General features: G+C 43.0%; 1 long non-coding RNA gene across 2 annotated transcripts in view; it reads left to right on the top strand.

Annotated features, from left to right (window-relative positions):
• The window catches only part of LOC142829606 (uncharacterized), a 104,889-nt gene that overhangs the window by 17,099 nt on the left and 60,531 nt on the right, over nt 1-27,259 (top strand). Inside the window, exon 1 of one of the 2 annotated variants that reach the window (XR_016349450.1) lies at nt 7,410-7,518. The exons of the other annotated variant lie outside the window; for it this stretch is intronic. This is a non-coding gene — a long non-coding RNA (uncharacterized LOC142829606). Of the gene's footprint in view, nt 1-7,409; nt 7,519-27,259 lie in introns of those variants that run through there. 2 annotated transcript variants of the gene reach the window in all.

Raw genomic sequence — 27,259 nt, 5'->3', positions numbered from 1 at the left:
ATGTTACACCTATCCTAATCCCTCTGCCCTCAATCCCAATGAGGAGGAGGAGGAGGAGGAGGAGGAGGAGGGAGACTACAAAAATCTCTTTTCCTTCTTCCTTAAATCTATTAGCTGTCTCTAATAGGACATTACTAATAACACAGAAATAAAGAACTGCCACTTCCCTGCAGAATATGATCAAAGATCCTTTGAATTATACCCACAACCTTTTTCCTAAATTAACACTTGCAAAGATAGAGGGCTTCCAAACACCCAGTCCCTACTACTCCTGAGATGAAGATGGTTGGGAAGTAGTGTAGGAAGAGCCAAAGAAAAGTTCCCCAAGATTCACTCTCGAGACAACTAAATAATATGCCCTCTCTCCTTCCTGCCCAATATCCCAACAGTACAATTCCCTCTACATACACATAACACTTCACCTTCCTATTTTCCGGTCAACAAACCACTTAACTGTCCTGTACCTTACATAATTCCTGTCCGAAAGAATCACTCAACAAAACCCAGATTTATATTTCCTTACTCCCAAGTGGTAGTGATGCCACAATGGGTGTACCAGGTGGCACAAACTGGAGGAGATTGTTAATCTCTTTCCAATAGCTTCTCCCTGCTCTCCTTAAAATGTGGACCACAGAAATGACAACAAATAGATCAATAAACTAATAACTGAGTTGTGTCAAGTGATGTCTCAGAGAAAACACCTGAGAAGGACCTCTAAACCAAGCCAGTTTTTCTGTTCACTTGTAAAGTGAAAAGCACTAACTACTTTCAAATTCCAACTCAGTGGGATAACTCCTACAGTCTTCTATCAGAAAGAACGCCCTACAAGTTAATGGGAGTTTTGCCTAAGTAAGGATTAAAGGATTTGGTCCATACTTTGCTTTATCTGCTGTGCACAATTGGTGGATCATTATGTAGCTCTATAAAATGAAAAATATTGTCTTGTAACACAGCATGTACCAGAGCATTCTGCTTTCTTCAGAAATGGCTATTAAATGCTAAAAAACTGAACTGCCTCTTTAAGCCTTTGGCTATAAATCTTGTAAAACATATTCGCTGCTGGCTTTCTAAACTGCCAAAAGGCTTCTGAGAGTAGAATTAAGAGGGAAATCCAGATGTATTTTGCAGGTATGATTTTCTCTCTTTTTCTTTCTCTCTTTTTCTGTTTGTTCTTAAGAGCTGTTGGTTGTAAAAGGACAGGTAAAGTATTTTAGCATTTAAAAAATTCAAAAGATGGGATACTATGCTCAGAATTGTTACACAGTTGCTAATGGTTTGGTGTACACAGATAAATTTTAGTAGCATTTTTTTATTCTCACTGGATATAATTCCTTTTTCTGGGGAAGAATGTAATGTTTCAAGTGCTTTTTCAACTTCTTCTAAGACTGTTTAATTCATAGACTATGGAAAATTCAAATCTCACAAGTGATCATCCCTAGAATCCAGAGATTAGGTTTCCATTTTTAAATCAAACTGGATTTTGAGTAACTGAGATTCACAGTACTTAATAAAAAATGTAAGCTATTAAAAAGAAAATTCCCACTCTTACAAACTAGGCAATACATGGGAACAATGCCCTGCTTTTGCTTTTGATTCAATGTTCACTCTAGGCAAGTGATGCATTTTAATTGGGGTGCACCGCTTAATACAGAGACGGAGGGTTACATTTTCTGCTGGCATCTGAACAGCTTGTGAATAGGCAGATTTGGAGGGTAGATTCCAGTCTACACAGTGAGCATTTGTGTACACACGTGCATGGGCAAATGTCTGTTTTCTTGCACAACTTACATGCATGGTTTTTCTGGGAGAAAGTTTAGAGGCCATGAGTAGAAATGGAGCCAAGAAAAACGATCTTATCAACCCATGCAAATGTAATTGTAACAACTTGACATTGCAGTGGAATCAATTTTTTATATTATTTCTCATCTTACAAATATCCGGCAGCTTTTGAGGAAAAAAAAAGTGAAGAAGTGTCATCTCAATTTCCATTACTTTATTAAGTGCCTTTGTTCAGGTGATGTCTAGAATTGGATCACTTCACATGTCTTCAGCAATGGATGGAGCTAACTTATTGCCAGTAATAACAATCTAATGGGTTTTGGAGCTCCTAAGAAGAATGTCTATTCTGGCTAGAAATGGTAGAGCAGCATAACAAATCTTCCAAAGGACTACGCAAAAACCAAATGAAGTACTAGGAAGTGGGGAGTCCTGGATACTGAAAATGCTGACTTTTCATTTCATTTGACAGTGACATACAAGCAAAATGTTTGCCTGAGGCAGCAAAATAATAAAAGAAAATTTAGGCAGAAGATTAGGAAAAATGTCCTACTGGTGAGATCTATTTAGTCTGTGCAATATCCTCCCAAGGGTAGACTAATTGTTTGAGTAATTTAAAACTGAACTGGACAAAGCACTGGAAAATGTACCGTGAATGAGGCACAATCCTGTATTAGCAGGGAGATGCACTAGATTATGGAGTAGGTATTTTCCACTGCTGATTTCTATGATTCTATGAGAAGTCACCAATGATACCATCTTGAGAGTAATGGATTGTTGAAGACTAATATGCTGAGTCTGGATTCCAAGACTGCAGCATATTAGACCAGTAACACCTAAAAATGATTGTGTGTGCACACTGGCCGCAGTTCAGTATGGTTCTTAAGCACGTGCCTAACATTTAGATAGAGGAATAGTCCCATTCACATGCTTAAAACTAGGCATGTGCTCAAGACCCTTGCTGAATTGGAACTATATAGATTTCAGTAAACTGAAGATATACCGATCAGCTGGTCGTGTCACACAAATATGAAAAACTGGGTATGTTCATATTAATTCTAGTAGAATATCATAATGTCATCCTTTAAAAATGTGGAACTGCTCCATTCTTCTTTTGGAACCAAGAGGAGATTGGCCACTGATTTCAATGGAAGCAGGAGCATGCTTTTATTTGTTTTCCTTTTTAATTTATCAAAAAGTCAAGGACTTGTACATTATTCATAAAAGCCTAGACAAAACATTATATTGGATTACTATGTTTCACAGGAAACCCATATCCCCCAGCATAATTAACTCAGACAGTTGAATATAACCATTCCCCCATTTCAACCCATTTCCTAAGGGAAAACATGGTACGATAAATGGACCTTATAGCATGGCTGCATGACAACCAAATCTGAGCTCAGTCTTAGGTACTAGAGGTACCAAAGGACCATCCACTGCAAGCAGATTGCACTGCCATGGCATCACAGAAGGAGAGAGAGATGTTTTCCAGAGTAACCAGAAACCAAACACTTTAGGGCTCAGAACTATCATTCTGCATAGATTATTTCGAAAACAAGTGGAGATGTAGACAGCATATGGGTATATTGTGTTTCTGGTGAAAAATGTCACTTATTCAGCAGGATGTCCTGGTCTGAAAACAGGTGAAGTTTCTGCACAGACTTCAAAAGCAGCCATAATGGCAAAGGTGACAGACAATAAAGAAGGCAAAAATGGCATTCAGTCCAGCAACCATATTGTATCTCCAACAAAGAGTTGAAAAATCCAACACCCAGTCATATCATTGCTTTTATAAAAAATATCCAAAATGCATTTGCATGCAAACATGGTACTGTCTAAGCCCTGGAGGGATAAAAATGGACAATGAGAAAGACAGATACATTTTACTTTAAAGGATTTCAGCACAGGGCTGGTGATAAGTTGTGGGATTCTGGTTGTTTCGAATCTGTTAGTTAGTTCTCAGCACCATCTCTGTGACCTATCACTGTCACCCTGCATAATGGAAATGTTCAGCCAGGAGCGAATACCTTGGGGTTTTGATTGGCTAAAATGAAGGAAGCACAAAAATATTTTCAATCAGCATTGGAACAAACTTCACATTGCACAGCTGCAGTGAAAGTACCGTTCCTCTGAGACCCTCTAGAATTTGATTAAGGTATAAGTAAACTTGACTCGTATTTTATGAATGTTCATTTTTATGATACATTTTTTAAAGGTACAGCATAGATTTTCATCAAGTGGAAGAAATGAGCACTATTATTTTGCCGTGACTCTTACGGTTCTAACATGAAGCAATTTTTTACACCCAGCTAAGGAAATCAGGCTCGTTGAGCCACGAAATGTAATGCCAAAGCTTTGAAATTAATTCTTTTTATGTTATTCAGCAAGAAGTAATGCAAAAATGTCAGGCTTGCACCATGAATTGAGGTGAGAATTGTGGTGATCTCTGGATTTCTTTAAGAACAAAGAAGTGAGGAGTGGAAGGGGAGAGGAAAAGGATGGCTGCAAATGTTACTGAAAGGTCTATGTATCTTTTGGCACAGAAATTTGACACTACAGTACAAATAAATGATGGTTACATAAACACCATCCTATACCATCCTTGTTGTTGTTGTTGTTATTGGCTGGGGTGTTTTGTTTTTTGCAGATGCAGACTAACACAAATACCCGTCTGAGACTAAGTAAACTTAGTGCCTAGCAAACTTAATATCTGAAACTAACATGTCATTTGTAGAAAACTTTTTTAAAAATAAACCTTCCAAAAATTTTATAAAGTACCATAAAATTAAATTTCCATTATTATTTAGTTACACAAGACCACATTTTCCTACCATGCTATAGCAAGTGGGAAGGAGACTATAGAATTTAATAACTTAAAGGGATATTAGTCACCTCTAAGCACAAAAGTAGCCAACTATCCTTGTAGGGGCCAAGGAGGAGGTTTTTTTTTCTGAGCATGCTTTATTCAACAAGGGATATGTGTATGTGATTGGTATTAGGCACTGTGGTGGGAGGAGCTCCCCAGCTCACCCCTCGCCTTTCGCCTGCCCCAGTCTCAGTCCCTTTGAGTCCGCTGGGGGGGGGGGGGGCACCCCCGGTTCTTTTGGTCTCTGGGTCCCCTGCACTCTGTTTGCGCTCCCCGGCCGTCGGGCTCGGAACGCCCTCCCCCGCACTTGGCCTTCCCCGGCCCTTGGGTGTCCAGTCTGGCCGGGCTCACGCCTGCCCGCTAGGTCCGCTCCGCCGTCTTGGGCCCGCCGATCTCGGGGCCGGTCCGCGGTCCTCCCTGGTTCAGGTCCGCGCCTGCCGGTCGCTGCTCCCCATGAGCTGCCTGTGGGGAGAGGGAGAACTCCGCCAGCCCTCGCCCCCACTTCCTCCCCTCTTCCCGGCCCCACGGCGCTCTTTTGAACCGGCGCGCCTGGCGCGCCACTTCCGGCCGTGCCGCCACAGCCGTCAGTGGCTTCCGCGATCTTAGGGCCCGCCCTGGAGGGCGCGTCCTATGCCCTGGTCCCCTGCTGGGCTGCGGGTTCGCCCTGCATCCGGGCCGCCGGGCGGCTGGTGTCCCCCGAGCTCTCCGCCCGCCTCCAGCCCCCCGGGCCCTCCGTGTCAGGGCTGAGAGTGCGGGGATGGTCTTCCCCGTCACAGGCACCAATAGGCATGTTTAATTTTGCTAACTTCCAGCACAAAAAGTGCAGAAGTGGTGAAATTGTCATCAAGAAGTGCTAGATATGTAAGTTTAGGACTTTCTCATACAACATATCTGTGCAACTATGTGAAGAAACAAAATGGCAGCTACATCTAGAATAATATACATTCTGTTTTCCCTTTGAAGCACATCAACAGATAGGTTTCCTGGGAGAAGGAAAACTCTGTGAGGCAACCCTTGTAGATTTCCCCACACTTGTGGTCTTTGGTAAAAAGGCAGGTTTTGGTCCCTGAAGAATGAATGGAGAGGGAGGAACACACCCTTGGAGATATATATATATATAGACCCCAGAGCCAGGGCAGAAGCACAGGATAATACATTCTTAGCTAGTAATACTTTCATAGATAATACATTCATAGCCTAAAGTGCTATGATAACTTACACCACTTTAGGATTTGTCCCAGCATACCAAGAGAGAGATACTCCCCTATATATATATATATATATAGGGGAGTATCTCTCTCTTGGTATGCTGGGACAAATCCTAAAGTGGTGTAAGTTATCATAGCACCATTCACACTAGCTAAGAATGTATTATCCTGTGCTTCTGCCCTGGCTCTGGGGTCCCCAGCCCCTCCTTTTCCACAAAGAGCTACATCCTGAACAACAGAGGTGTAGAATATTTCACAAATAAGCACCACTAAAAACTGATGACAAAGACATGATGTACAAAGGAAAACAAGCATCAACTCATGAGACCACAGAGGCATGGCAACCACATGAAATAGTCCCTAATTGAAACCTAGCAGCAGGAGTATAACTGAGAGGGGGGCATATAGTTAAGCTTCTAATAGCCATGTTGTGATGGCACTCAAGTTCATGGCTGCTCAGGCCCATAACTCACCCATCATTTACTCTGCACTTTTGAAAGTAAAGAAGTGGGCGTGCAAGGGGCTTGAAGCTCTTGTTCTCAATGCAAAGGCCCCTGCCTAATGCTTAATGTCATTTGCCTTCACACAGCGTAACTTCTTACACAGTGGCGAAGTGCAACAACTTTACATTCTGTGCTATGCATTGGGTAATAACTTGCAGAATCAAGGCCAAAGTGATCATTATGTAAACACAACTGGAATTAAATAGCTGTGTTTCCCCATGCCATGGGTACTTTTTTTTTCCTGCACAGGTTTTCATAAATTAAATTTGTACATGACTCTCCCAACATGTTTTGCAGTTTTAAAATGTTGTTCATGATGAGCAACGGATAAACACATCTTTAAAAAGGTGAAGAAAATGCATGCCCATTAGCAGAGTCACTTAGTAATCCATTGTTAACAAGAGGTATCATGGGCTGGTAGTGCAGTGCTTTTGCCAAGAAGAAGATGGAGTTTCACAAGGAGACATGGAATCCATGTCCCTTGCAGATGGAAACTAAGCAGGGTTTTCTGTATCTGAAGGAGAAGACTTATCCTTCCACAAAAGAGAATTCATATATAAAGATGCAAGATGGCAGACAACAGAGAGAAGAAGACCTAAGTTACAGTGATTCCATTGGTCCAAAAAATAAAAGATTAGATAATTAGTAACAAATTCAACAGCAATCAGAAAACAACATTGTTTCTGGAGTTACCACATATTTTGAAAGTCAACAGCATGCCTGGCAGTGTAAGGCAGAGCAAACATGTAAGAACTGTATTAATATATAAACCAGAAATTCTGCAAACCTTTCCCTGCTATGCTTAAAGGACATTCAAATTACACAAAATTGCTTAAAAATGATTTTAAAATATATTGGGACAGACATTTCTCTCACTCGTCCCTGAGACTCTACTGAAGTGAGGGCTATATTGGATTTACATTAGTAATGAAAGCAGGGTACCATACAGTGCTTCCTCTAAGCTGGGTGGCAGCACAGCTTCACAGGTGATTAATCAGCCCAGCCAAGTCAGAGGCTCAGGGCTCCCTGCCTGGAGCTGACTGACTGGGTGGGGCTGATTATCACCAGTGAAGCTACGCTGCCACAGAGCTTAGAGGGAACATGCAGCCTTTGTTACTATTGTTGTGAGGAAGACACACTTTGCTAAAGTATCACCCTTGTGGTAAGACCTTTCTAACATCTGTTTTTATGTAAATAATTTACAGTGTAAGATTTATGTAATGGATTATATTTGAATTATTTTTTCCAGTGCAATGAGGATAATTATATATATATATATATATATATATATATATATATATTACACAGCTGGTTTTACTTCTCTTAGCACCCAACATTTTTGTTACTTCCACATGAATATCTTTACTAGAGGAAATGTATTATAGCAGTGTTGCATGATGTGACTTTTAAATCTGAATAAATATCATGGGACACATTTTCAAAAGTGGCCTCTAAAATTGTGGATGCAGTTTTGCACTATATCCAAGTGTTTATGCATAGAAACTAGGTATCTAATTAGCTCATTTTCATGCAACAGTTCAATTTTTTGCAAACATTAAAAATGGGCCTGAATTATTTCATACACAATACATCCTGACATGTTAAAAATGCTGAGCTCTGAGGGACAAGAGCTGTGTTTATTATTTGTTCATATAAAGTCCATCACAATGAAGGCCTAATCCTTGATAGGGCCCCTAGTGTGCTCTCATAATACAAATAATAAATAATAATAAATGTTACCAGAGTGGTTTAACAGAATGAATTGATGCTAAAAAGTGACTGTATAGGTTCACATTTTCCTGATGGAACTGGTTCGCATTCAAGCTGTATGTATTAATGATAATGATCTTACATTATATTGGCTCCTCTCAGCCAGATGGGTCCCAGAGCAAGCTTTACAATCTGGTTATACTTTTTATATATGAAATAGTTTGTATCTTTCTCATAAATGAAGTGTAGGGTACTTCTGAGGGGAAATGGTACAGGAATTTAGCAATGCAGAATGACAACTGTTACATTCTTTTGAGGAAGAAGGAACTTGAGTGATGTCTAGATGATACTGGTGTGGGTCACTTTACAAATACTTACGGTAAGAGGTAGACCGATAAATAGGTAGGACAGACTGTTTCCATCTCTGGTTTTATTTTTATCCTATCTCTGGCTAACCATTCAAATAGCACTCCATGAGACAAGGAGTGACAAAAGGACAGCCTGGTATCCTGCAGTTAATACTCTCAACAACTTGACATGATAGCTCCAAAGGGGCATGATCTGGCAGTGTAAGCATGTGCCCAATTCCTGTTCACATGCCCACAGCTCTCTTCTGGAGAACCAATAAAGGACACCACAGAACACACCACCCACATTCCCCTTCTGCCACCCTGAACAATCTTGTCCAACTTCCCCATAAGGGCACAGCTCACCAACTCCACACGTTCCCTCCTTAAACAGCCGCAGTCAGAGGGAAAGCTTTTTCCTGGGGAGGATGTAGTGAAGGGGATTATAAAGAAAAAGAATAGACCAAAGCACATGACTAATGGAGCCATTTTATAGATTATGCAGTCAGTCAAGAAAATGAACTTTTAAAGTAGATTTTTACTTTTGCTGTAAAGAAGCTGTCAACTAATTCACTGAGTTTTAAAATTTTTGGTGAGAGGCCACTCCAAGATTTTGGAAAGTGGTCAAAGGCTGCACTTTTCTGTGGAGAGAGTGTGGGGTCTAAGATGGAGGTTGGGTGCAGAAGGGTAAGAGTGGGATGCAGGATGTGGTGTGAGGTCTGAGAGGCTGTTTGGGGAAAAGAGGGGGTTGTGACCTGGGTCAGGGGATTGAGGTGTAGGGTCAGGGAGTGGGTATGGGTGCAGAGGAGGATTCTGACCTGGGGGAGAGGCACTTGGAGGGGGTGCAAAGTCTGGGAGGGAGCTGTGATCTGGAAGAAGGGGGAAAGGGGGGGTGCAGACTGCAGAGGGTGTGGGTGGTGACTTGGGCAGCGGAATGGGGTGCAGGGTCTGTGAAGGTGTTTGGGTGCAGGAGAGGATTCTGGCCTGGGGGAAGGCTGTAGAAGAGGGTGCAGATCCTAGGAGGGAGTTGTGTCCTGGGGCAAGGGGGTACAGAGGGTTTGGATGGTGACCTGGGGGAGGGAGTTGGGATGTGGGAGGGGTAAGGGTGCCAGAGGCAGGCTGTGGTTGGAAGGTCCTTACTTAAGCCTGCAGCACCCCAAGCCAGGCTGAGCTCCCTGCCTGCTGCAGCCCCACTTGAAACTGCAGGCTGCTCCTTCCACATGGCTCTCGGATCTGGGAGGGGAAAGAGATTTGCGCTGCTCCCAACCCCCAGGCCAATTTCTCAGCTCCGTTTGGCTGGTTGTTTCTAGTCAATAGGAGCTGAGATATTAGCTGTTTCTAGCCAATAGGAGCTGAGGATTGGGCTGGAGGTAGAGAGATCTCACAAAGCTTCCCCCACTCTGCAGAGCAGAGAGCTGCACAGACTGTGCTGTAAACTATGCAGCTGCCTGCCTAATGGTCCCTAGCAGGGTGGTCCATGGGCTGGATCCAGAGGCTTGGCAGGCTGGATCCAGGCCCCAGGCTGTATTTTGCCTAGGCCTGATCTAGATCATCCCCGATAGATGTCTATCCAACCTGCTCTGAAATATCTCCAGTGACAGAGATTCCACAACTTATTTATTTATTCCAATGTTTAATTTTGTAGTCTTGTGTCACACTCCTGTAGCACCCATCTGAAATCTCATTCATCCAGCTGGATTTCAGAAATAATCTGGGCTTGCAGCTGCTGGCTACCAATGGCTGCTTTAGTGCCTGTTGAGCAAGCAGCCAAGTGGTCTCTTGGGCTGTCTCTTTGCTGCTTTGCCTGAGCATCACAGGAGCAGGTAGGACAAACCAATGATGGTGGCAGCAGGGACAGTGGCAAGCAGAAAAGATGGCAGTAAGAACAGAAGGTGAGGAAATCGATACTGGGCTGAGGTTCCCCCAGATAGTAAGACACCACCCAGCTCTAGACTCTGATCCATTATAAAGCACATGGGCCTGCCACGACAGACAGTTTTAATACATTTCTCTGTTCTACCTCTAGCACTGCTTGGAATGAGGGGTGTTGCCCATACATTGAACTTTATGCAAATTTAGTCCATATATGCAAAGTAGCCCAGTGAATAATGTGCATAAATTATAGTCCACAAAACCTGGCAGCTGTACCATATATTATCCACTCTACTGTATGGGAACACGTTATCTCACTACATGTCTCTTAGAAAAAGGATAGGCAAACTCAGGTGGTTAAATTTAGGTGAGCATCAATGTTCCTGCTAATTTATTCCTCCATGTGTGGAATAAATTTTATGTGTACCACCCAGAGAAACAAAAACCTGTTAATCAGCAGGGTGGAATCTGAATATCTCCTGAGTGGTTGCACAAGGGCACAGTTTCCATTGTACACTAGTGAGCACCCAGAAGTACAAAGACCTAACAATATTGTCTTAAATCTGTAGATTTGGGCTTTCCCATCACTAGTCAGCATTATTGCTTTGGTCTTTGGGTCTGGACTCAAAGATGTGATTTTACAAATAGAATACATCTATGTTAAAAGACTAAATTAAATCTGAACCACCCTAGATTATCAAAATCCAGATCCAAATGTTGCCATTTTTTTTACAGACCAAATTAAAGCTTCAAATCTGAAAGTCCATAATTTTTGAATGTTCAAAATTAGGGTCAAGAATCAAATTCTGGAGTCTGATCCCCTCTCTAAAAATAATGGGGCTAAACATTAACCAAAGTTCATTGAGCCCAAATGAGGGTCAGTTCAAATCCAGTTTTGGGTATAGCTTTAGTGTGGTGTCTTTTGTTTTAAGTGACATTATAAGATTTACCTGACGTTGCTGAATTCCTTAACTGAATTAATGTTTGCTTTTGGGAAAATAAAATGAAAATGTACATACTTTCATTTAAATCATTGCTCTGGGGTGTGTCTGGAGATGAGGGGTTCATTATTCAAGCTGCCCTGGGGAGCGAGAACTGCCCCAGCTCATCACAGCAATTTGGGGCCAGGTGAAAAGCACCTATTCATGGCTACTGCAGCTCTAGCAGGAATAGCTGAGGGAAGGCTGCATGTACCCCCAGCTGGGGCAGGTCCCGGTTCATCTGTCTCCTACACTCCCCATCCAAAGTGAGGAATGAGAAAATTGTGCCTTTTCCCCTCTCTCCCTGACATGGGGAAACAGTCAGCAATGTCCCCATATGAATGAAATGGAGCTTCAGCTGTCCTACTCTCTCTAAAGGGCTGTGAAGTGGGGGGAAGGCTCTGAGCTGGGACAGTCCTGGAAGGGGCAACATATCAGCCCTTTTCACCTGCCAGTGATTCTGTCTCTCTTCTGTATGGTTTTCTGAGAAGCAATCCCATTCCAGGCACAACCAAACCCTGACCTTGCTTTAAGCTATGATAAGAGACAGCTGCATACCAACTTTGGTGGTCCTATCTCTTAGGGTATGTCTACACTACCACCCTAGTTCGAACTAGGGTGGTAATGTAGGCAAGTGGAGTTGCAAATGAAGCCCGGGATTTGAATTTCCCGGGCTTCATTTGCATAAAGTCGGGCGCCGCCATTTTTAAATGTCCACTAGGCACGGAGTCCGCACTAGTGGACATTTAAAAATGGCGGCGCCCAGCTTTATGCAAATGAAGCCTGGGAAATTCAAATCCCGGGCTTCATTTTCAACTCCGCTTGCCTACATTACCACCCTAGTTCGAACTAGGGTGGTAGTGTAGACATACCCTTACTGATTAAGAGGAATTCCTGATCAGACAGACAGACACATGGACAAACTCTCTCAAATCTGGAGTAGATTGGTGAAGAAAAAATATTAAAACTGGTGGAGTAACTTTCATCTGGTGTAGACACAGCATAAGATATATTATATTACAAAATACAACTGAAATAGTAACAATAGAAGTTAAAAAAAATCTGAATAGTGTTTGCCTTATGTCTGTAACTAAACTTTGTTGATTAACTTGATTTATACTGTAGACTGCTATGGCTGTTCCTTTAGTTTTTAGAGTTTTGTTATAAAAGAAGTAAAAGATTACTTATTTCCTTTATTCGGGTAAAAATCAGGATTGAACCATATTTCAGTCACAGGAAGTTAAGCATGCAATATCTTTTTGTTTCCAGTACTTATAGCCTCTAAATTTGAGTTCCTTGGCCTTAAGTGAAACCACTGAGGACCACTGGATTTGATGAAAGAAATACTGTATTAAAGCTACATGGACAGCACAGTTATGCTGGATATAAAGCATGCAAATTAATGTGACTTGGTTAATTTATAGGATAGAATTTATAGTTGTGCTTTGCTTGTGGGTAATGTATGATTTAATCTCAGTTTCTAACAATAGTTATAGCATAGTGATGTAGAAGAGAGCATACAGTTGAGAACTGGGAATGACCAAGGTCTAGTTTGAACTGGGGGAATAATTCACAATGAATAACTTTATTTGATTAATTTAGCCTTATTTGCTGCTCAGAGTATGACCACAAGCAGATTGTGATGTCCTCAGATTATTCTTTATTCCAATGTACTCTCTACAATCTTTATGAGTTTAGTTTTATTTTATGGTTAGATCACTAGCAATTTGCTCCATTTTTTGACATTTGCTATTCATTTACTGCTCACATACGTCACCTGGCATTTAGAGCACTATGTAAGAAGCTGCCAGGTGGAAGTCAGTTGCAGTGCACAACTTCATGGCTCCTAGAACACCTAAGCACAACTATGTATATTCTTTAGTGACATCCATTGGCACACTGTGTCATAGCCGTCTACATATATGCAGCCCTCTCTTCTGTCAAGCACTCTTGTAACACAAAGCTTGCATTCTCTGATTGGATGAGCATGATGTCTGTTAGAATTAGGAGTCTTGAAGAACATAAGAACGGCCGTACTGGGTCAGACCAAAGGTCCATCTAGCCCAGTAGCCTGTCTGCTGACAGTGGCCAGCACCAGGTGCCCCAGAGAAGGTGAACCGAAGACAATGATCAAGTGATTTGTCTCCTGCCATCCTTCTCCAGCCTCTGACAAACAGAGGCCGGGGACACTACTTCTATCCCCTGGCTAATAGCCTTTTATGGACCTAACATCCATGAAATTATCTAGCTTCTCTTCAAACTCTGTTATAGTCCTAGCCTTCACAGCCTCCTCTGGCGAGGAATTCCACAGGTTGACTACACGCTGTGTGAAGAAGAACTTTCTTTTATTAGTTCTAAACCTGCTACCCATTAATTTCATTTGGTGTCCTCTAGTTCTTCTATAATGGAAACTAATAAATAACTTTTCTTTATTCACCCTCTCCACACCACTCATGATTTTATATACTTCTATCATATCCCCCCTCAGTCTCCTCTTTTCTAAACTGAAAAGTCCCAGCCATTTTAACCTCTCTTCATGTGGGACCCGTTTCAAACCCCTAATAATTTTAGTTGCCCTTTTCTGAACCCTTTCCAAGGCCAAAATATCTTTTTTGAGGTGAGGAGACCATATCTGTACACAGTATTCAAGATGTGGGCGTACCATAGTTTTATACAGGGGCAGTAAGATATTCTGTGTCTTATTTTCTATCCCTTTCTTAACAATTCCTAGCATCCTATTTGCCTTTTTGACCGCCGCTTCACACTGTGTGGACTGTGAAAAAAGCTGCTGTTCTTTGAATTTCTTAGAGAGCTAGCAGCCTCAGCAGAGGTAGCAGATAGTATGAGGGGATTGTTGAAAATTTCAAATCTTTTCATTTCTGTATCACATGGATCTTGTCTGAGGCATCATTGCAAGAAAAATTAGGTTGCTGTAAAGTCTATTGGCTGCCTGCAGAGTTCCATTTTTATTTTATTTTTTGTCATCAAATTAATATAAAGTGTCTCAGTTGTGAGGAGCATATTATTGTTTGTTGTACGTATTGCTCTAAACAAACTTGTGTATGAATTCTCCTCTGTCACTGATCCAAGACTACATATTATCCACCCTGTGCAAAAATCCCCCCAAACACGTAAATTTGATAGTAAAATATGCATTCGGGGGAATGAAGGAAGCATCGTTTAAACCACTGGCTTTAAAAAATGCAGCCATTTGAAATTTGCTCTGAAGTGTGCCACAAGAAACAGAAGTTCTGGTGGAGATAAATTATTGGGCAGAATGCAGGTGAGATGCAAGATAATATAACTTATCTGGATAATACCACCTCAAACATTTTTCTTATGGATGATAGAAAATTAACTGTAAAATATATATAGTGCCTCTGTGTGTATAACTAATATTCTGCCTTGCGTATAAATGTAATAATCTGCAAGATCTAGTAAGAATGTTCTCTTGTTATGTCTTCAGACAATGTATTGTCTCTTTCATTCGTCTCATATTTGTTCTGCTTTTCTTGACAAAAAGGGTCAATGATGATTGATAATTTGTTGAAAGCACATCTGGTTTGTTGTTACGCATTTCTGTGGAATGAAACTAAGTTTTGTAAATGTCACTCTATATATTATAAATATGTACCGTTTGCAGCAGAGTATTTGATCTATGATGTGAGAAGTAGGTAGGGAATAAAATTTGCCACAGAAGTTAATGTCTTAAAACTCATTGGTGGTTTTAAAGCTATTTTTTTGTCAGCACCGCTTCAGCAATGTAACAGAAAACAAGCCAAGATCTTGGGAGGTAAAAAATGCAAATTTTTTCTCCTGGTATGAAGAAACTTCTAATTGCAAAATGAATGAAACTGGCTAAACTTGAAAATCTATCACTTGATGTTGGCTGGACACAAACTTGAGTGCAGAATCATACCTTACTGTTAGATATTTTCCATTTATTTGACACATTTTCTTCTGTAGAATACTGCTTTAAAAAGGGGGCAAGGGACATAAAAGTTGAGAACTCCACAATACACAGTTTGCATAAAAAACAGTTGCTCACCTTTGTAACTTGTTCTTCAAGATGTGTTAATCAGGCTATGTCTACACTGTAGGGTTGGTGGTGGTGTTTTTTGGAAAAAGATATGCAAACTGCAATTTGCAAATCTTTTTCCACTTTGTTTTTTCAGAAGAGGCTTTTCTGACATTTGGCCCATCTACACGGAGTCAAATGTGGAAAACACCTCCTCTTTCAGAAGATACCTTAGAGATGCCAAAAGAACGTGCCTGCTTTTTCAGAAACTTTTCTGAAAAAGCAGACACATTCCCTGGGACGCAGCAGAGTTTTTCTAGGATACCCCTGGTATCCCAGAAAAAATTCTGCAGTCTAGACATAGCCTCATATCTATTCCAGCTGAGGTGTGCACACACCGCATGCATGACTGCTGGAAATATCTTACCCTAGCTGCTACCCGTTGTGTTGGCTGTGGAACCTTCTGGAGCAGAGATAGTGTGACACCCTATATATGATCCTGCCAACCCAACTGCCCCTCAGTTCCTTCTTGCTGGCTACTCTGACAGTGAGGAAGGAGAGTGGGTATGGAACAGATATGAGCGACACGTTTCGAAGAACAACAGTTACAAAGGTGAGTAACCATTTTTTTTTTCTTCTTCAACTGCTTGCTCATATGTATTCCAGTTGAGGTGATTCATAAACCTTAAGGGATCGGAGTCAATGTGTAGCATAGTCCTGTCAATGTAGACTGAGAGAGCTCACCTGCCATCCAGAGAGCTCAGCTGCTGCTCACAGGTTTTGCTGAAGGAGGAAAATGTCCTGGCCTGGGTGTCCTTATGGAACACAGTACACGGAGTGTCTGACATGCGGGTATGTAGTTCCAACACCCATTTGGCAGAGGTAATGACAAGAAAAGCCACCTTCCATGAAAGGTAAAGTAATGAACAAGTCTCTAGAGGCTCAAAGGAAGGACCTGTGAGTGCCTAGAGGTCCAGATAGAGAACCCAAGCAGGGACCAGAGGCCAGACCAGGGGGTGGAGCCTATCTATATCCTTGAGGAAAGGCCTGACTGGGGGCTAGTGATGATGGAGTGACCAGCCTCTCCCAAGTGAAAGACCAAAATAGCTGCCAGGTGAACCTTTATTGACGAGTAGCCAGGCCCTGGTGTTTCAAAAGACTAAGTATTCCAAAACCTGAGGAATAGCAATAATGGTTCCAGGTTACGCTGGAGGCACCAACAGGAAAATCATTTCCACTTCACCAGGTACGTATGCCTACTGGAAGTTTCCTACTGCTATGGAGGACCTGATGGACCTGCTCGGAGCAGACCATCTTGACATGGTTCAGCCATGGAGTCATCACACTGTGAGACACAGAGAGCATAGGTCCGGGTAGTGGAGTCAACCGTGGTCCTGAGTGATGAGGTCTGGGATCAGGAGAAGCAGAATTGGCAGTTGAACCGACAGGTCCATGAGGGAAGGATACCAATGTCGGTGCATCCGGGCCAGGGCTGTCAGAATGACGTTTGCCCTGTCCCTGTGGAGTTCAAGTAACACCATGTGGACCAGCCATTCAGTCCGGTGTGGGATCAGAAATGCATCTGCTAGGGACGCTGGGCTCAGGCCCCTGAGCAAAAGAACTGTGAACATTTCTGATTGTTCCAAGTGGCAAAGAGGTCTGGGGAAACCCCCACACTCAGAAAACCGTGTGGAGGACATCCTGCCGAAGCAACCACTTGTGAGCTAGGAAGCACCGGTTGAGGCAGTCTGCCAGCTGATTTGGATTCTCAGAAAGTAAGACGCCTCTAGGTGAAAAGAGTGGGCTAGGCAAAAGTTCAACAGATGAAGGACTGATGATGTAAAGGGGGGATGACTTGGCTCCCCCCTGTTTGATGTACATCATGACTGCCACACATTGACCCTAAAAGTGATGGAGGAAGGCCAGACACGCAAGGCTGACTGCCTGAAGATCACGTATGTTGATATGGAGAGACAATTCCTCCTCTGACCACATCTCTTGAGTGGGGAGCTCCCTAAGGTGAGCGTCTCAGCCCAGAGTGGATGCATCAATGGTCAGAGACATCGTGGGATGAGGAGTGTGGAACACCGACCGGTACCAAGCAGGGATTGGGCCTCAAATGAGGGTGTGAGTAGTGTGGCAAGGCACTGTCCATACTGTCTCACTCCAGTCAATATGCTGGTGCCAGCCAAGACTGGAGTGGCCTCAAGCAGAGCCTGGTGAATGGTACTCCGTATGTGTAAACCGCCATGTGCCTCAGGAGCTTGAGGCACATGTGAGCAGTGGTGACAGGAAAGTCAGAAAGAGACCTTTAGTAGCTCAGTAAGAAGGCTCAGGTTCTGGTGGAGTCAAGCACAGCTCCAATAAACTCGATCCTCTGTGTGGGAATGAGGGTTGACTTCCCGGAGCTGAGCAGCAGCCCCAGCCTGTCAACTGAGGCAAGAGCCTCCACCGTAGAAACTCTTCCAGGTAAACCTGGACCCTACAATGCCAGAGGAAGTCTGCCACCACTGCCGTGCACTTGATAAGCACTCTGCACACTGTGGAGAGCCCAAAGGGGAGGGCCATGAACTGGGAGGGCCATGAACTGGAAGCGCAACTGTCTCACCAGAAACCATAGATACCGTCTGTGGGACAATTTAATTGCAACATGAAAAAAAAATCCTTTAAGTTGAGGGTGGCATACCAATTCACTAGATTCAGTGAAGAACTGATGGAGTCCAAGGTGGCCATCCAAAATTTATGGCTGATCACAAATTTGTGGCGCTCCCGAAGGTCAAGGACAGGTTGAAAGCCCTGCTTTGCTTTGGGAACAAGGAAATAATGAGAGTAGAAGCACTTGCCTCTGAAATCCTGAGGAAGCTATTCCATGGCACCCAAGTCCAGGAGCGTGTGGCATTCCAGGTCAGTGCTGTGAGTCTGGGAACCTTGAGGGGCCGCCAGCTTCAGAGGTGTGGAAGGGGCCAGCAGTGCTGGGCGTGCTGACACTGAAGACTTGGCCACTTTGGAAGGCCATGCTGGGGAATGAGAGTGGTGCCAGTTGGACTTTGCAGGGGAACAAAGGTGCCAGTAGGTCCCCTTTTTCGGTGCTGGTCCCAGAACCAAAGGAGGTGCGCTCCACACCAAAGTATTCAGTGCTAGATCTTGCATCTGAGGTCACAGAGCAGATTCCACAAGGAGCTGCTTTCAGCAAAAGTCCCACTTCTTTCTTGTATGTGGTTTAAAAGCCTTGCAGATCTTGCATTTGTCAGTGTGGTGGCCTTTCCCAGGCACCGAAGATTATGTACAGTGGCATGTAACAGTATAGTTCATAGAATCATAGAACTGGAAGAGACCTCAGACAGTCATCAAGTCCAGCCCCCTGCTCTAGACAGGACCAATTCCAACTAAATCCACCCAGCCAGGGCTTTGGTCAAGCTGAGACTTAAACACCACTAGGGATGGAGACTCCACTACTTCCCTAGGTAACCCATTCCAGTGCTTCACCACCCTCCTAGTGAAATAGTTTTTCCTAATATCCAACCTGGACCTCTCCCACCACAACTTGAGACCATTGCTCCTTGTTCTGCCATCTGTCACTACTGCGAACAGCCTCTCTCCATCCTCTTTGGAACCTCCCTTTAGAAAGTTGAAGGCTGCTATCAAATCCCCCCTCACTCTTCGCTTCTGCAGACTAAACAGACCCAAGTCCCTCAGCCTCTCCTCATAAGTCATATGCTCCAGCCCCCTAATCATTTTGGTTGCCCTCCGCCAGACCCTCTCCAATGCATCCACATCCTTTTTGTAGTGGGGGCCCCAGAATTGGACACAATACTCCAGATGAGGCCTCACCAAAGCCGAATAAAGGGGAATGATGACATCTCTGGATCTGCTGGCAATGCTCCTCTTAATGCAACCTAATATGCCATTAGCCTTCTTGGCTACAAGGGCACACTGTTGATTCATATCTAGCTTCTCATCCACTGTAACCCCCAGGTCCTTTTCTGCAGAACTACTACTTAACTGGTTGGTCCCCAGCTTGTAACTATGCTTGGGATTCTTCCGTCCCAAGTGCAGGACTCTACACTTGTCCTTGTTGAACCTCATCAGATTTCTTGTGGCCCAATCCTCCAATTTGTCTAAGTCATTCTGTACCCTATCTCTGCCCTTAAGCGTATCTACCTCTCCCCCCAGCTTAGTGTCATCCGCAAACTTGCTGAGGGTGCAATCCATCCCCTCATCCAGATCATTAATAAAGATATTGAACAAAACCGGTCCTAGAACCGAACCTTGGGGCACTCCGCTAGAAACCGACCGCCATCCTGACATCGAGCCAATGATCGCTACCCGCTGGGCCCGGCCTTCTAGCCATCTTTCTATCCATCTTACCGTCCATTTATCCAATCCACAATCCCTTAACTTGCTGGCAAGAATATTGTGGGAGACCGTATCAAAAGCCTTGCTAAAGTTGATTCACCAATTAACTGATAAGCAAAAGCGTATAGGTTAATGCTATAGACTACATGCGTTCTCCTCCCCCTCCCTCAGTAAAACTTTAGCAGGCTGGCCAGCAGCCTGGCTCAGTCCTGGCTTGCGCCGGGTCTGGGACCTACCCCCCATTGCATTTAAAGTGTATTAAGAGCCAGGCGGGCAGACAGTCCAGCTCAGTTCTGGCTTGCACTGGGTCTGGGAGCTCTGATTTCTACCTCCCCACCTCTGGGCAGGGGATGCTGCCACTGTGCTGCTGCTGTGTATCAGAGGCAGCCAATCCACTAGGGGAGCTGGTTTTTAAACTAGATCCCCCTCGTGGACCAGCTCCCTTCTGGCACCCCGTGCTGCTGCCATCGGGGCTCCGCAGGAGTGGGGCTGGAGTGCACTGGTTGTGGGGTTCATTCGTAGGCATAGATTTAAGGGAACACCTACAGGGTTTGAAGTCCTGAGAGTCTGACATGCCCCAGGCCCCGAAGAGAACACGGGCTGGGAAGGGAACCCCCCTTCACATCCTGCTGCTAACTCTCTAACACTAATCTTAACTGATAATCTAACAAAGAGCTGAAAGTGCTAGGGAGATGAGGCAAAGCAAAGCAAGAGAGCCACAAGTTCTAACAGTTGTCACGGATAAGAAGGGACTTGAGGGGCTGTTGGGATATAGGGCATCATGCCAGCACCAATCCAGGGTTTCCACAGTCAACCCAAAAGGTAGCAGATGGGGTAAAAACTTTCTGTCTGCTGTGCCTATGGTGCACATACCTCAATTGGAATAGAGATGAGCAAGCACTCAAAGAAGAATTGGCTTTGTCATGTTGATAATTGCCAGTATTAATACATTGTTTTAAGTGCTTAGTATGTTTTGTTGATTGTGCCTACATATAAAATCAATATTGTTTCTAGTATACAATTTATGCACTAGAAGAATTGCATGCAATGTGAGTAGCCCATATACTCTTAGTGGGGAGTAATGAAATTTCCCTCTTAGAGCTATCAAAAAGCAACATACTCTTTTAGTGCCAAACACAATTATAAATTTCTCAGTTTGTGCACAAAAGTTAGGCCAGATTTCTAGCTGGTATAAGTCCATAGGCATTATTGGAGCTATTTACACCAAGAAAGACTTTGACCAGGAGGTCTTAAATTTCAAGCCCTACAATATGTTTAAAAATATTTTTGTGATATGATCTGTTTCTAGATGACTCACAATGGAAAAGTTCATCAGAGACCCGGGATTCAGATGTACCATAATTGTCAATTGTAATTTCATGAAAATAAATATGTTGGATCAAATTCCTCTTTAACATAACTGCGTGGATTTCAGTGGAATTACACTTAGAATAAATGTGGCCCTTTATTCTGGATTAACAAGCACTGTGTGCTAAATAAAGTAACTCATAAAACAACCCACATTGTATGTTTAGGTATTTACATGAACTTTCACAGGAACATCTATTTTGCCATATTTTAAATGGCACCATTAAACAATGGGAAATGCACTGCATTGTGCTATATATTGGCAGATCAAGATCTAAGGTGCATGGAAGAGGCACAAAGCAAAGTCATTATTAATTATTTTTTAATTTAACTAAGTTTTAATGGCTCTGAAATCAGATTTGAGGATAAGTACTAGGAAAGCTAAGGCAAGGAAACTTTAATGTAATAGTTTTAAGAAATGTGGGGATTTAACTACATTAAAGTATTTAAAAGCAGGCCAGAAAGGGGAGAGATTTTTCTGTCAAATCTCCAAATCACAAACTTTACTATTATAATTATTGCTAGTTAGGTATACATGGCACTGTGAAGGAAACATAAGCCAGGTTTACATTAGACCTGGAAGGTTGAGTTAAGACAGTGGTCTCCAACCTTTTTATCCACGAAATAACTTTTTCAATTTAAGTGCAATATAAGATCTCTCTCATACCTAAATACCATTGTCCCACTTCTTTCCTGCCTTTTCTTTGAGGTCCCACCCCTGCTCTACCCCTTTCTCAAGGCCTCACCCTGCTCACTCCACCCTCCCGTCCTTCGTCATCCTCACTCACTTTCATCAGGCTGGGATAGGGGACTGGGATACATGCTCATATCTTAGGCTAAGGGGTGTGGAGTGTGGGAAGGTCTCTGGGCTTAGCCCAGGGCAGGGGATTGAGGTCCCAGAGATGTGGGGGTGGGGGAGAGGGAGTTCTGAGAAGGAGTGTGGATGTAGAGGGACTCACATCTGAGGCAGGAGGGTTGAGTGCAGGAGGAGGTTCAGGATGGAGATTCTGGCTGCTCACTGTCTAACTGAGACAGCTTCTAGGTGGTGGAGCAGCGGGGTTAAGTCAGGCTTACTCTGGCCCTGCCCCATTTCTGAAAGCAGCTGGCATGTACAGCGATTGCTCCATGGCACCATGTGCTACCCTTCATCCACAGGCACTGAGCCCACAGATTCTACTGGCCACAGTTACCCATTATTGATGAATGGGAACTGCAGGAGTGGTATCTTCAGGCAAGGACAGCATGTGGAGACCCCCTGCTCTGCCAATCTCAGGGGCTGAAGGGCCATGCCAGTCACTTCCAGGAGCAGCAATAACCATAGAGATAATGACTCCAGTCATGTCAGGTCAGGCATTTTAGAACTCGCTACTCAAAGAATTACATTTAAGCATAAGAGAGAAATGAAAATTATGAAATTCACAGACCAGTCAAAAACCTAAAATAACCCCCTTTGCAAGAGGTAAAAGAACTAACCCCCACCCCCACGTATGTGTTGGGTCAAGAGATGAGAGTGAAGAATTGTGTGTGTGTGTGAGAATGACAGAGATTTTCATTGCCAAGCTCCCTCCATCCCTTTCTCTCTGTGGAAATAGGGTTCAGGAGTGAGACATCAGTGTCCTCCCACACTCTGTACAGCGAGCAGGAGGCTTCCAGGAGGGCAAGGCAGAGGGCAGGAGCAGCATGACAGTGGGTGGAGGGGCAACTGAAGTGCCAGTGCTTGATAGCTTGCAGGCCAAACCAGTCAGGATCACCTGTCAGAGACTCCAAGATCTACTGGTAGATCCTGATCATCTGACTGGTGACCACTGGGTTAAGGTATTTTACATAGCTGGAGTCGGCTTACCTTAAGATGAGTTTGGTGCCACCTTCACAGAGGAAGGCCAATGGGAGCAAACACTCTGGTTGGTTTCCCTTACTCCTTGTGACTGCCAGGAGTACCGGCGCTGGCATTGGTGTTTGACTTAGTGGGTCTTAATGAGACCCATTAAATTGAATGTCAGAAGATCGATCTCCTGCATGATAAGAATACATATGGCTATAGTTCTTAAGCCCAGAAGTGACCATTATGATAATCTAATCTGACTTCTGGTATAATATAGGCCAGGGGGTTACATGAACTAATTTTTGCATTGGCCTGTCAAGACCCAGTAAGTAGTCTGGGGGGGCAGAGCTGTCACTAGGCATTTTAGCACTCTAGTGAGAAAGCATGAGATGAGATGGGGGAAGAATGCAGGGATTGACATAACCCCCCAGATTTTTTTGGCTGCCCCTCTTCCTCCCTGCCCCCAAAACTAGACAGGCTGGGTGGCCCACTGAGGTGAATCAAAGGGCTAAAATGGCACAACCTGATATGCCTTAGCCTCCTGACATTTGTGCTCTGGGCTGCTGTCCCGCTTTCTCCACTGTGGTTAAGGCCCTGCCCTGGGGCTCTTGTGCCCACGCCAGAAGGTTTGGGTCCTGCTTGGAACTCACCCCACAATCCTGGCTCCTGCGCCATGGGTCTGTCTGTCGGCTTGTGTGTCTGCTCTGGACATTACAACCTCTGGGCTTCCCGTGCTGCCCAGGTTTGGCTCTACCCCCTCCCGAATTGGAACAAAAGTTTGTGAGCGGAGTGGTGACTTGGCTCATGGAATTGCAGTGTCACCCACTCAAATCGGCCTTGCTGTCATGATGAGGGCCGGGCTAGGACTCCAGGGCTGCCATGCATACAGTAGGTCGGCAAACCCTAGAGTGATGGGAACTGCCACGTGGCCCTTTGAACCATCCTGACAACCCAATTTTTGGTCCTGATTTACAGGCTGAGAAACCCTGTGCTAGATTACAAATCAGTCTATTATCCCAAATCTACTCCCCAACTAGGTAATTATAGACCACCCATCAAGTCATCTCCTTAACAGTCTCTTGGATTGATTACATAGATTGGCCTTCTTTAGTCTTACACTTCCAGATCTCAAATCATTCTTGTTGCTTTTTTCTAGCAATTTTTCAACATCCTTCTGGAAATGTTTGGACAGAACTGGACACACTATTGCAGTAATGATTTAATAAATACCATACCTAATTGTAGTAACCTTCCTATTTCTATGCAACTTTCCCAGTTTATACATGCAAGGATTGAAATGGCTCTTTTAGCCACATTTAGTATCATGCTGGCAACACAAATTCAGGGATTATCCCCAGGGTTCTTCTTTCTTTGGGGAATTCCCAGGTAACTGGGTAAACTATTTGCCATCCTGTGTACTGCCAGAAAAGCACAAAGTAGGTGATACATACCTAGAATACAGCCCAAGTTCTTTGCATTAAAGTATTTAAAAACTAAGGGCCAGACCCATAGGAGACCAAACTCCCACTGATTTTAATAACTAGGTTGAATTCTAGCTGAAACACAAGCTGGGTGTGTGATAATATCCTTTATTGAACCAACTTCTGTTAGTGAGAGAGACAAGCTTTCGAGCTTACACAGAGCTCTTCTTCAGGTCACTAATTCTACATTTTAATAAACATTTTTTTATTTTAATTTTAATAAAATTCTAATTTCCCACTTCCTATTATACAGGCATTAATTGGAATAATACCACTGAAGTCAAGGGAATTACATTAGTGTCAAACCAAATAGACGAGAGAATAAGACCCAGTTGTTTGGGATCCTGAAGATCCTTACATGAATAGACCTCATTCTTAGAAGCACCATTGATTTCAGACTAGCCTCATTATTTCATGCTTCTCAAAATCAATATCCATTTTAAACAGTTTTATAAATTTGCTGTTTTGTCTTTTGCCTTTGAAATATAACTAGAGTAATATGAAGAAACCACATCAGAATGGTGAGGTCAAAATAAACATGCTTACTCAATAGACACAGCATGCAGTGCCTAGGTACATATGCACCCTGTTGTTCTGTTTGGGTTTGTTACACTTCTAAACTACAGAATACAGTGAGTGCCACTGGAGAGCTCACAAATTATTTAAAGGGACACCATTCCATTCCTATACACTATAGTTGCCATACAATTGTCTTGCTGATCTCTGTAGATGGTAATTCATTTCAATAAAAGTGTGTATCTAGACAGAGGCTGGATATGTACAAAGACTTTGTTACATATTTACCAACTTAGCTAATGGAATATATTTGTCTAGATTACTCATTTTCTGCATGTGATTCATTTGCCCAGCTGCATTGAAATACAGCATGTGGTTTTCAACAAGTCCCAGCTTTTTCACCCATTTGTGTAAGTGGGTTTATATGAATACACTGCAGTGAGTTACTGACTCAGCCAAAATTAAAGCAGTCCAAGGCTTTGCTCTATCCACTAACCCTTAACGTACCTACCCCACTCTTATGAAATAATTATGACAAAATGGGCCAAACCTTGGGGCTTCACTATGACCACTTCACATCATTCCACTGGTGCAGGGTGCTACAGAAGCATCTTGGCTGCCTACCTAAGGATTTCTGAACATATGAGAATCCCTTAACACAGACCCAGCACTGATGGCATGATGCAATCCTCTGCCAGTCCCCTCAATGCAGCGCATACAACTGGAACATATTTGCACTTTGTTGGCTGCCTGTTTATTGGAATGGACTGCTGCCTAACCAAAGCAGCTCTTGGCAAGCCCCAGAATCAGGAAGCAAAAAGCCCATCTTTGTTCCTGTCTCCACTGGGGTCTGCATCAAGTAGTGGTCTGGTGTCCTGAGGATCCACCCGGTGTATTTAAAAGTTGCACTTTAAAATAATTTGTGAATCCAGGTGTTATGTTAGCAGCATAACTCTGAAGTAGGGACAAGTGACAAGACATGCTCCATAAATTCTATTTCTTGGACTTGGAGGAATTTTTCTTATATTTTGAGGAAAATGGGACAGTCTCACTATCTTGAGAGAGTGACAGCATCTCTGTCCACATAGTAGGAACATCACTGACAATTCAAGCTCCTCCTTTACACGCTACTGTTCTACCACAGGAGAGACTACTTGTGAGCAGGGGTGTGTGAAGATGACCACAAAGCACTACTTCCAGACAGATCAGTCTCTGTGCCAGTCTAGTGTATGGCCCCTTGGATGAGATGGCAACTAAGATGCCATTTTGCTAATGGTGTGAATTCCTGTCCATTAAGAAATGGAATGAGACCTTATATCAGCCACTTCTTTGACACAAGCCAACAAGCCATATACAGATGGTCATGATTTCTAGCTACCACTGACTGGAGCAAAAGGATCCTTATTTAGTTATCAGTACCTTTTGAGTTCCAGTAGCACCATTTCATAATTGTTTTTCCCCAGACTGTCTATAGTTAGCACTTTTCATTTGGGGTTTTTATTGATTTTTACCACAAAAAAAATCTGGGTTTTAAAAAGGTGTTATTTGGTTAGTACCAATTTCCCCCTCAATTTGGGTGATTCAAATACATTAAAATATAGATTATATTAAGAATATCCAATACAGTATATCAGGTAATGTGTTTGTTAAAAATAAATTAGTCTAAGTGTGAAGGCAACCAAGTGGAAGATATACACTCACATGCATGGGGACGTGTGTATGTTCTGATAATGGACAATTCATGAAATAAATTGCAACATTAAATTACATGCTTTAACTTTCAGTACTCTTACTTTTCTATATTTGGTGCTCTTTTCTGTCCTTCCATTTCCCCAGTATTGAACTCTGCCATTACCACAGAAATTTGTGAAATTAACATTTTGCACCTGTTTTTAATGTTTATAAGAAACAGACATATTTCCAGGATATTTTAAATAAAATGAAGAGCAAGAGCACTCTTTGAGGTGGTGGGTCTGATTGTCCTCTGAGGTACATTAGTCTTGCACTGGCCTCATTGTCCACTCTTGTACCCTTGTGGTAAGTGGGTGTAAAGCACTGTCATTCTATCCCCATAGTATTTTTACTCCTATTTTGTACCCATTTTGCAAAGATGCAAATGACTACACAAGGTGCAAACTAGAGAATCCAGGCCCTGTATGTGTGCATTACTCCTAACTTACATTGATATAACTGAGAGAAGACTCGGGGCTTGTATTTCTTAAACATTTGGGAATCACTGGTGTTCTGAAATAAAGGGCTGTATTACTTACAAAGATAAAGCAACTGCTGTTTTTCCAATGTTTAAGAACTGAAATGACCTTCTGAGCTAAATTCATAAACAAGAGCTATTTCCCAGCTCATGCTGTTCTTGCAAATTGATAAGATTGACATCAGATGAGAAGCTTATTGAGTTCTGCATGACTGATTCATAAA

Source organism: Pelodiscus sinensis, chromosome 4, assembly GCF_052426305.1.
Source record: "Pelodiscus sinensis isolate ZL-2025 chromosome 4, ASM5242630v1, whole genome shotgun sequence".
NCBI lineage: Eukaryota > Metazoa > Chordata > Testudines > Trionychidae > Pelodiscus > Pelodiscus sinensis.
The sequence above is the reverse complement of the archived record's forward strand: the minus strand, read 5'-3'. Positions and strand labels throughout refer to the sequence as shown.